The sequence below is a fragment of the Phacochoerus africanus genome, chromosome 8 (assembly GCF_016906955.1).
Source record: "Phacochoerus africanus isolate WHEZ1 chromosome 8, ROS_Pafr_v1, whole genome shotgun sequence".
In the NCBI taxonomy this organism is placed as follows: domain Eukaryota; kingdom Metazoa; phylum Chordata; class Mammalia; order Artiodactyla; family Suidae; genus Phacochoerus; species Phacochoerus africanus.
The window spans coordinates 124994779-125006502 of NC_062551.1; positions in this window are offsets into that span (position 1 = coordinate 124994779).

Genomic DNA, 11724 nt, shown 5'->3' on the forward strand with positions numbered 1-11724 from the left:
ATACAATTCTTTACCCAGTTGTATGTCTTCCTAACATTTATCTGATAAAAAAAATCACACAAATAAGCAAATGAATATCTGTTGCAGCACCTGTCAAAGTATAAAAAGGAAATATGCATGTCATGGGATAAACTATACAACAAAAATAAAGCAATTCTACAAATAATCAGAAAGATCTACCAGTGTCTGGCTAAAAATCTTCCCATAATCCATGCATTATTATTGTTGTCATTTGCCATTATTCAAATTTGTTTTTCACAATGTATTTTTAAGTGGGAAAATGGCAATCACTGCATAGTAGTATCAATTGTTAATCAAAATGTAATTTATTTTCATGTTATGTATAAATATATATGTAATGCTGTGTATTTGGACATGAATTTAAAGTCAGGGGAGCTTGGGAATCTAACATCAACATGTGCTATAGTAAATATATTTTCTTTTCCATTTCTCAAACATTATTCCTAAGACTTTTATGTTGTACAGATTCTTCATGATCCCCAAGTCCTTAAATGAGTCCCTGGTGTTTGCCCATATTTGCAAAGAGCAGTGGTTTCTTAATTCCATGGCTGGACACTCACGGCTATCAGAATCCATGTCTCAGGTTCAAGGTGAAGGGTTTTCAGATATTCATTCTGTTTGTCAGTTCATCTTCCACCACCTAGAGGTATGTGAGAAAGAGGGTAAAGCCATGGGTCAGAAATCCCAACTGTGTTCCTTCTTTTCCCAAGAATCAGTTTTCCACACAATGGAATACTACTCAGCCATAAAAAAGAATGGCATAATGCCATTTACAGCAACATGGATGGAACTAGAGAATCTCATACTGAGTGAAATGAGCCAGAAAGACAAAGACAAATACCATATGATATCACTTATAACTGGAATCTAATATCCAGTACAATCTAATATCCAAATGAACATCTACACAGAAAAGAAAATCATGGACTTGTAAAATAGACTTGTGGCTGCCTGATGGGAGAGGGAGGGAGTGGGAGGGATTGGGAGCTTGGGGTTATCAGATACAACTTAGTATGGATTTACAAGGAGATCCTGCTGAGTAGCATTGAGAACTATGTCTAGATACTCATGTTGCAACAGAACAAAGGGTGGGGAAAAAAATGTGTACATGTAAGGATAACTTGATCCCCTTGCTGTACAGTGGGAAAAAAATAAAAAATAAAAAAAAAGAATCAGTTTTCCCTTAACTGGGTTTCATTATAGCAGTTCTCAGATTGTATTATTATTATAAAAAAATGACTTTAGGGAAAAATCAAAGCATCCTATATTTTATAGCTTCATGATTAGTACATTTTCCCTCTTGCACTGGATTTCTCTATCCCCCTCTTTAGTGAATAAAATCTATTTCTGAAATTCTAGAAAAGAGAATTTTCTCTAAATCTGTATCTAAAGTAGTTATTCTTTCATGAAGAGTAAAAGCAGAACATTATCACATACATTTTAGATTAGCTTTTGGATAATGGAATAAAATTTCATTTACTGCTTAGAGGCAGTATAGATTCAAAACATTCTTAAAGGACTGGATGAGAAAGGAGCAGAGCTTTATGTTCATAACTTCAACTGAAATCTCCCATCTATACTCTTAAGCCAGTTCCCTCTATCCAAAAGGAAAAAAAAAATAGTGTTATAAATACCACATCTATTATTCTTATCAGATAATCTTCACTTCCAGGTAAATGGCAATTGGTTTTATTCACCCAACCTACAAGAAACAAAGAGGACAAGTGTGTGGTCTTCTTTCCAGCATTATTCTAGGCAAACTGGAGATGTATTGTTCCTCAATGCCCCACCAGCTAAAATGTGCTATTGGTTCCCATATGATTTTAAATAATCAAGGACCTTCACAAACTGACTCCCAGTAACATATTTCCCACAGCATCCTAGTATATCTATTTCAATTCTGTTAAACTTGTTGTCTACATTCTGCAAGCATCCCCTTCAAATATCAACATCTCTATGTCTTTGTTCATGGTTTTCATCACTAACAGAATGTTCACCTTTTCATCCTCTACTTAAATAAATCCCTCCTATCTTTCAAAGTCCTACTCAATTTTTGCCTCTATTCTGAAGTACTCCTCACATCTTTATTTGTCTTCCTTCATCATAATTACTATAGCAGTTATAGTTAGCACCATGTTATTCCAACATCTAATTATATGTTGTCATATTACTCTGTTCAACTTTGCTTTCACAGACTGTGAGTTCTATCAATGCAAAAACAATTCACTTCCTCTGAATGATCTACCAAAAAGAGAGGCGTGGTAAGCATTTATCAATAAATAGCAAGAAAATTAACTGATCACTTATTTATTACAGGAAATGGTGACTCCTTATCTATGGGTCCCTAATGAGATTTGCTTTAGCAATGGCTAATTTGAGGATGGAGATAGGTCAAACTATGGAAGGTCTTAGAGATGCTATGAGGATTCTGGCTACATTTTTAAAAATATATCATGCTTTGGAACTTAGCATTTCCTATGAAGATTATGTTTGTGCTTCTTTCCATATTAAGAATCATGTAATTTACTCCTTCATAATTACTAGGTGTCATTAATCAAAAAAAGTGGAAAGTAAGAAGTACTGGCCAGGATATGAGAAATTGGAACTCTTGTGCACTGTTGGTGAGAATGTTGGTGCCACTGTGGAAAACAGTCCAGTGATTCCTCTAAAAGCTAAATATGGAATTAACCATATCATCCAGTAAGTCCACTTTTGAGAATACAGCCGAAGAATTTCATAGCAGCATTATTCATAATAGCAAAAAGGTGGAAGCAACCTTAGTATCCATCAATAAATGAATGGATAAATGAAAGTGTAGAATATTATTCACTAAAACTGAAGGAAATTATGATACATGCTACAGTATGATTGAATTTTGAAGATATAAAAAGTAAAATAAAGCCAAGCACAACAAGACAGATATTTTTGTGTTTCCACTTCTATGAAGTAACTAGAATAGGCAAACTTATACAGGCAGAAAGTGTAATGAAGGTTATTAGGGGTAGGGAGAATGAGGAAACAGGGCTTCAGTGATTCTGTTTGGAATGACGAAAATTTTCTGGAAATGGAGAGTGTTGATTATTCCACCATGTCTTCAAAATATTAAATGCTGGTTAAGTGTGCACTTAAAATGATTAAGACAGAATGATTTTATTCTATGCATATTTTACCACAATAAAAAATATTTTTTTTAATTTTTTAAGAAGCACTTGTTTTATGTCTACTTTTCATATAAATATTTATTCATTTTTTGTTTTTTTTTATGTCCAGAATTACTTTATAGGAAACCCTCAACTATTTTTGTGTCTTTTAGGTTCCTATGCATGAAAAACTTTATCCTTCAAACTGTCTATCTCCCAGCATTAAATGTGCTCACTTTGCAATTTTCAGCATACCATGCCTCTCCCCTATACATTGCTTAAAAATCTACTCCCTCACTCCTGACTACACATTCCAGATGTACAGTTTTAACAAGTGGCTACTTCATGCACATGTAAGCCAAACAAAATTTAATCATAATTAGGAATCTGTGTATGCTGCAAAAAAATTTGGACTCTGTATTGTTGCTACTTCATAAAATATATGTTTCTACATAATTCGGTCAAGCTTTCATAGGTTTAACTATATCTCCTCATGGTAAACTTATCTCACTCTTTATAGCCAGCTGTGACATTATATTTTCAACTGATTATTTTATTCCAAAATCCTTCTTTTTCCATAATTGTCTAATTAATCCACAGTTGTCTTGTCTATGACTCAACTCTAAGAAATCTACCCAGGCAAGATAACATTGCCTGACAATCTGAACAACCACTTTTGGTTACCCATTTTGTTTCTCAGGAAAGCCACCATCATTCATTCTCAAACAACATTCATAAATCTAGGCAGCTCCAGTTATTTTCTCCTTATGACTAAAGTAATTATTTTGGGTTTTGTTACTTCAGAGATATCTCTTCAATGACTGACTCATAGTTCTTTATCCTTTATCAAATATTCTAGACTTCTATTCATTTTCTGGAAGATAAAATGGAGTCAGTGCTTTCTTATAATCAATGTACTTATTTTATTCTCCACTCTTAAATACTATTCTAAATACCATAGCAGAAGCAAAACTGATTATAAAACCAAACTTGTTATATAAATAAATTTGACTTTAGCTATACTGCTATTTATTTTAGTGTTAATTTTGAAATTCCATTAACCAAGGAGTAACAATTAAGATACTATATGTTGATAGTAAAAACATGTAAGAGCTCATTTCAATAAATAAAAAGTTTTGTGGTGATAAGAGACTTCATTATCAGTCACAGATACATAACATGAGAGGGGCCATAGAGACTGAGGAAAGGGGAAGGATTCAGTGGGGGGAAAAAAAAAGCCCTTACAAATTAAGCAACTATACAGTAAAAAAATTAGTTGGTAATTTGTGTTATTAGATATATGATTCACAGATTATACCCAGTGTTTTAAAACATAGTGTGTGGGGGGTTAAAATCATGTGAACCAGAAGTTTTCCCATTATAATTGCTATGAGGTTCACAAAAGAAACCTCTGAGGGAGTCAAGGCACAGAGGAGGCTTTGCTAAGGTGTTAGGAACACAGACACCATCTTGAAAGGTCAATAGGATTGGATCAGTGCAGAGAAGGGAATCCAGGAAAGGGGAAGATACAAAGTTCAGGCTACCTGCAGCTGGCTGGTTTTGAAGAATGCTGATAACATGTAAATATTCTGGAGAGAGAGAGACTAGAAAACAAGAGAGAAGAAATAACAACAAATAGATGTGTCCTAATTAAGCATGCTTTTCCTATGAGGTAAAGTAAATAGAAGAGAACATATAGGCTTCCCATTGTGTGGATGGAAGGAGAAGTTCACTCGGTCTCACTGTTGATTTGTTTTAAATCACATTGTTAATGTGAGATTTCATAAACATTAGGGTTTACCATATTTTATAATGGACTTTTTTCCTTTTTTCCTAAGCTGCACTGTGGCATATAGAGTTCTGGGTCAGGCATCAGAGATGAGCTGTTTCTATGACCTACACTGAAGATGCATCAGTGCCAGATCTACTGTGCCTGCCCAGGGATCAAACCTGTGTCCCAGGGCTGGAGACTCTGCAGATCTTGTTGCACCACAGTGGGAACTCCATGATGGATTTTTTTTTAAGGTTAAGATCTTCTAAGATAATGCTTAGAGTTTTTCTTTTTATTAGTCTACTTTTAAATTTATAAGCATGAGCAAAACTACAAAAGTTACAAATAATTATTTGAATTATAACACATGTATTTAGGATAAAATCAAATAAAATTATATAAAACAATAATAATAAAATAGCTAATCTTGATTGAATATTTACTATGTACCAACAAATATTCTAAGCTCTTTCCCTGTGAAATATTTCTAAGCAGCACAGAAATCTCTTTAAGGCAACTACTGTTAATGTCCCCACTATAGAGAGAGAAAACAAGTCACAGAAGGAACACATTTGTTCCAGATCTCAAAGCTAGGAAGTAATGGAGTTAGGATGAGAACCTGGGCGATCTGCCTCCAAGCCCACTAGAGAGCATGGCCAATAAAACAGTACTACAGTACTAAAGAAAATCTAACAAAAAACATCAAAATATAGTCATTTGTTGTACATTAAATCTCCAGAAATACAACACTATTGTATTGCATACTTGAAATTCGCAGAGTTGATTTTGTGTTCTCATTATGAAATTAGTTAATTAGTTTGAATATGGTGATCATTTCACAATATATACATAAATCAAAACATCTTAATTATAAAAATTCTTATAAAAAGAAGATAATAAAATTGTCACTGTATTAACAAAATAGTAGCAGTGATAGGATGACATAGAGTTTTTAAAGATTGTTTTCACTACTATATTATTATATGAGGTTCTTATCACTTGATGGGAAAAACTAAGGCATGGAAAGATTATTGGATAGAATATTCTAAAAGCACTGGGTTTAAGCTTGAACTTAATTATTGAAGTTTAAGCTTCAATATTCTCTCACTTTACATTGCACTCTATTACCACTAAAATTTAGCAAGTAGCATAAAAAAAAAAGTAAAATATCCCAAAGGGAAGAAAGTCACCAGCAATCAAAATTGAGAGGGGAATGTCAAAATTAACAAATGGTACCTGAAGAAAATGAATAAATTGGGTACTAATGATGCTTTATTATTTTAAATTATGGTACCACTAGCTGAGCTGGGAAGGCTTTTTTTTTTTTTCCTGGTTATTGTATCTTTAAAAATATGAATTCCATCTAAACTGCCTCTTTAAATAAGATTAATTCATAGCATTTCCCATTTAATTGCTTTATCTGTTTTGGTCCATTAGATTCTATTCGTGAATATGGCTTTTATGATAAATTAAGTTCTAGGGTTTTATTTTGACATCTAAGTTAATTTTTAATTCTGGAAAAAGTTCTGCCCTATGCAATTTTGTTCTTTTGAAAATGCTGGGGAAAAATGCTATTTGGAGCATTATAACATATTCATGAAGCAGGTATTTTGCTGAGTTTTCTTTGGGTTTTCTTAGGGCTGAGCCTCTTTACTGAAAGACCTCTTTGAGGGATGTATGTGTGTTAGCTCTTCCTATGATTTCCAAGGGAGAGTCATCAAAAGAAAGTACTTAGTTTAAGCTTCCCTGGCTGTCAGGATAGAACTGAACCCCCATGCTGTCTTCACTTGAGTAACTGAAAAGGCATTTGTGTCTTTCTTTTGTGTAACTCCTTGTAAATTAGTCTAGCTTTGGCCATGGAGTCAAAACCTCTCTCTAAGAATTACAGGAATAAAAATATAATGTAGTATTATTCACATAAAAGAAGAGCAATGATAGTGAAGGTCAGAATGGCTGCAGTCCCAAGGTTGGCATGTCATTAATGACTTCGGCATGAAACACTGAAGTGAGTGGTTTGCTGAGAAATTCATTTACTTCGGAAGTTTGCAGAAATATGCAACCACTACCCCAGTATTTCATCAGAGTGGGAGCTCATAGATGAGTCTGAAAAGCTGCTCCTCTTGGCTTCTATAATTTCCCAAGAATAATGACCTCTGTTTCCTTCCACCTTCTGAATCTGGAACTATAACAGAAAAGGGGATTCTGGGAAATGTAGTTCCTGTCTTTTCCTCAATGACGAAGTTAAGACTTTCCACAGAGGAGGTGTTGATGGCCAATGATGGTGATGCAACTTCTCTTATGAGACATAGCATGAAATAGGTCATCATATGACAAGACAATGAAAGTCCAATACTTTCCCATGTCTATAATGAGTCTTTATCTTAAATTACTATTATATACTGAAAATCAACCCAGGCGCTGTCATTTACTATTTGGACATCTATTTTGTAGCTGCCATTTTGGTAGGCACTATGAATAAGCTATGCTTTTTTTTTTAAGGCACACAATTAAATTTTCTCTGAATTAAAAAAAGATACTTAGGAGTTGAACACAATTTTATTATTAAACTGTGGCAATAATTTCTAGGGCATGTTGATCATTTGCTGAAATAAGGAAACATTATTTGAAATTAAGATCTAACCAGAAAATCTAAGACATTTGAAATCTAATTGTTCCACACATTTAAGACAAAGAGTATGTAAAAACCTGAGAGAATCAAGAGAAGGAAAAAACACACTAATTACATTTCAACTATTTGAGCTCAAAAAGAGCATAGGAAATTGAGCTTTCCAGAGAATATGCCGTACTATTTTATGCCTCAAAACTGTTTTTTAAAGTTTTGAATATACGTGTATGTCTCCACAACAGCCATCTGTCTCCAGAATGTCTTTGCTTACAAGGAGTTTAGCAGACTTTGAAGTCTTTGGAGGCAGACACCATATCTAAAATGTTTTCTATAGTTCCCGTCATGGTGCAGAGGAAATGAATCAGACTAGGAACCATGAGGTTGCTGGTTCGTTCCCTGGCCTTGCTCAGTGGGTTAAGGATCTTGCATTGCTGTGACCTGTGGTGTAGGTCGCAGATGCAGCTCAGATCTGACGTTGCTGTGGCTCTGGCAAAGGCTGATTATACCTCCATATGCCAAAAAGACAAAAGACAAATAAATAAATAAATAAATAAATAAATAAATAAAATAAAATGTTTTCTATCCCCAATGATTAATAGAATGCTAGCTACATGGTAGAGATGCAAAACAAGTATATGAAATTCATATTTACAGTAATTCAAACAACATAATCCTAGACTGTATAGAGGAAGTATCATATCTATCTAGGAAAGATATGATAGTGTCCCTTCCAAGATATCTCACAGAGTGGTATCGATTTTCTTGGTAAATTTCCTCACAATGATTCAGGTTCTGGCCCTTATCCTTTTGGCTCAGAAATATGCCTTTGTCAGAACACTTTGCCTGCATCCATTTTTCTCAAACATGTTCATTTTAACCGAATTTATAAGACTGAGTAATAAACTCAGGATGTCAGTTTATTCATTTATAGGAACAATATATTTTACTGGGAGAATAAATTCCATTCATAAGAAATGAAATATACAAAGTCTATGTGACTAACTCTTTGCTTCCTAGGGGACAGGTATTTGTGGAAAATGAAATAATAATCAAAATGTGTAACTATTAAATTCAGATAGAATCAGTTAATGGAATTAATATTCATCCGTGATTAGAATGATCTTGTCAATAGGACCAGGGCACATGAAATCTATTAAATATCTTCTGTGGCATTCATTTAATGGAATGATTTTGCCAAAGGGACCAGAACACCCAAAACCCTATTATCTAAAGTGCTCTCCCTTTGTAGCAGTATTGGAAAGGCACTGCCAATGTATACCCAAATAGTTCTTAATTTTCAAACTTATGCCCCCATGGCTGACTCAGTTCCTTGCAATTTCTGTATTCTTTCAGGTCACAGGAAACTGTTGTAAGCTTAAGAAAGAATCTGTCCCTTTCAAGAAGACTTGAGCTCTCTAATGTCTGATCTAGTCCACAATGTATAGATTTTGCCTTTTAACTTCAGTGGGAATATTTTTTCCTCATAGTCAAATTCTCTAAATATTTGCTACAACATTAATAGCCGCCACTCATCAAGAGGTATATTTTGTACTGGGTGTCATTTTTTTCCTCCCAGCAGCCTTATAACATGGGCACCATCAACACCATTTGCTGATTAGGATCTTGATGTTCAAAGTGGTTTACTCTGAACCAAAGTTATAACATATTATGAGTAAGTAGATTGAGTTTTGGTCTGTTGACTGTGAAGCCTGTGCTCTGTAAACCTCAACAAGTTTCACATCAAGTGATGCCTCAAAAAAAAACAAAAAAACAAATCATTAGGTTTTCTCACTCTTCTTTTCTGGAGTCAAATTTTATTGAATCCAAAATAAATTAGATACTACCTTACCTAATTCAAATCCTAATACTTTCCATTTACATCTACAACAAAAACTGCTAACAAATTTTAATTTTCTAAATAGGGCATATTTTCAGAAGAAAATTCTAAGTAGAATTATCCTGGATTATGTAATTGAAAATTGACTCCAAGTTCTCCAAAAGTGCCTTGCTGTGTCCAGTCTTCAAAGGTCAAATAGTACCTTGAGTATTTTCATAGGCAACAGGGATGATCCAGAATGTCTATTAGAAAAGAAAACTGGGGTGTCTATATGTGGCGCAGGAGACATGAAAAACTCTCCAATGTCTACTCATCTCACTCAGAGTGAAGCTTTACTATGACTCACATTTTGTACTGTGACTTACAGCTTCCTATATTAATTAGATTCCTGTTACTCTCTTCCTTCATCTCCCCTGCTCTTCCCTTTCCTCCATCACTCTAACCACATTGACCTCTTCCCTCTTCCTGGATTTGCTAAACACTCCTCCATATCAAGGCATCTGAAATCCCTCTTCCAGGAAAGTTCACCTCTATATAATATCTACATGGTATTCCCCCTACCCCTACCCTCCACCTTCCACTAGCTAATCTAGTATTTTGCTTTTTTATTTTTTAGGGCTGCACCCATGGCACATGGAGGTTCCCAGGCTAGAGGTCCAATTGGAGCTACGGCTGCTGACCTATGCCACAGCCACAGCAACACAGGATCCAAGCTGCATCTGTGACCTACACCACAGCTCAGAGCAACACCAGATCCTTAACCCACTGAACAAAACCAGCGATTGAACCTGCAACCTCATGGTTCCTAGTCAATTCATTTCCACTGTGCCATGACAGGAACTCCTAATCTAGTATTTTGAATTTCTCCCTCCAACATATTTTATTCCTGAAAAATTTCTTGATGTAGAATAGAAAATAAATATTTCTGAATGAATGAACACATAAACATTGGATTTCAATTGACTTCAGTTCTTTTGACTCACAGTGAGTTAAGTGAGAGTATGGCCTTTGCACCTGATTAGGAGTCCCCTATGTCAGCTGCAGACTGTCAACAAGGAAAATGCTTCCTTCCTGTGTTTTCAATATTTATGGAACTGGTATATTATGGAAAACTATGCATGATAAAATGTCATGCATAGACATTACTAAGAAGTGTATACCTAGTTTCAAAGCTTTGGAAGACTGAGTCACATTCTTATTTGCTGAAAATACATCTGAGGACACTAAAATATTTTATAGTCACCTTCATCTATAAAGAGCATTTTAGAAACTCATCATTTAACTCTTTAGACATCTAATCCTATACTAATTTTTTTTTCATTTTTGTTTAGGGTTACTATTCCTTGCACAACTAATTCACAGCGTATTTCACATACAGCCAATCATTTATTTAACATCCAATAAAAAAACACTCAACTGTATTGTGATAATTATAATACATTTTAATTTTAACTGTTTCAAAGAAAGATCTAAAATTTCCTAATCAATAATTTAAAACATATTGAAAACAAATCCCAAAATTTATATGCTACCAAAGCAATCCCAAGGAACAAAAACCAAGCAGAAGGCATAACTCTCCCAGACTTCAGGCAATATTACAAAGCCACAGTACCAAGATGATGTGGTACTGGTACCAAAACAGACATACAGACCAATGGAAAAGAATAGAGAACCCAGAAGCAAACACAGACACCTACGGTCAATTAATCTTTGACAAAGAAGGCAAGGATATAAAATGGGAAAAAGTCTTTTCCACAATGGTGATGCGAAAACTGGACAGCTGCATGTAAATCAATGAAACTAGAACACACCCTCACACCATGCACAAAAATAAACTCAAAATGGCTCAAATAAACTCAAAATGGCTTAAAGACCTAAACATAAGACAAGACATCATCAAACTCCTAGAAGAGAACATAGGCAAAATATTCTCTGACATCAACTGTGCAAATGTTTTCTAAGGTCAGTCTTCCAAGGCAACAGAAATAAAAGCAAAAATGAACCAATGGGACCTAATCAAACTGACAAGCTTTTGCACAGCAAAAGAAACCATTAAAAAAAAAAAAAAGACAGCTTACAGAATGGGAGAAAATAGTTTCAAACCATGCAGCTGACAAAGGCCTAATCTCTAAAATATGAAAACATCTTATACAACCTAACAGGAAAAAAGCCAACAACCAAATGGAAAAATGAGCAAAAATCATTTCTCCAAAGAAGATACACAGATGGCCAAAAAGCACATGAAAATAATGCTGAACATCACTGATTATTAGAGAAATGAAAACCAAAACTATTATGAGGTACCACCACATACCAATTAGAATGGCCA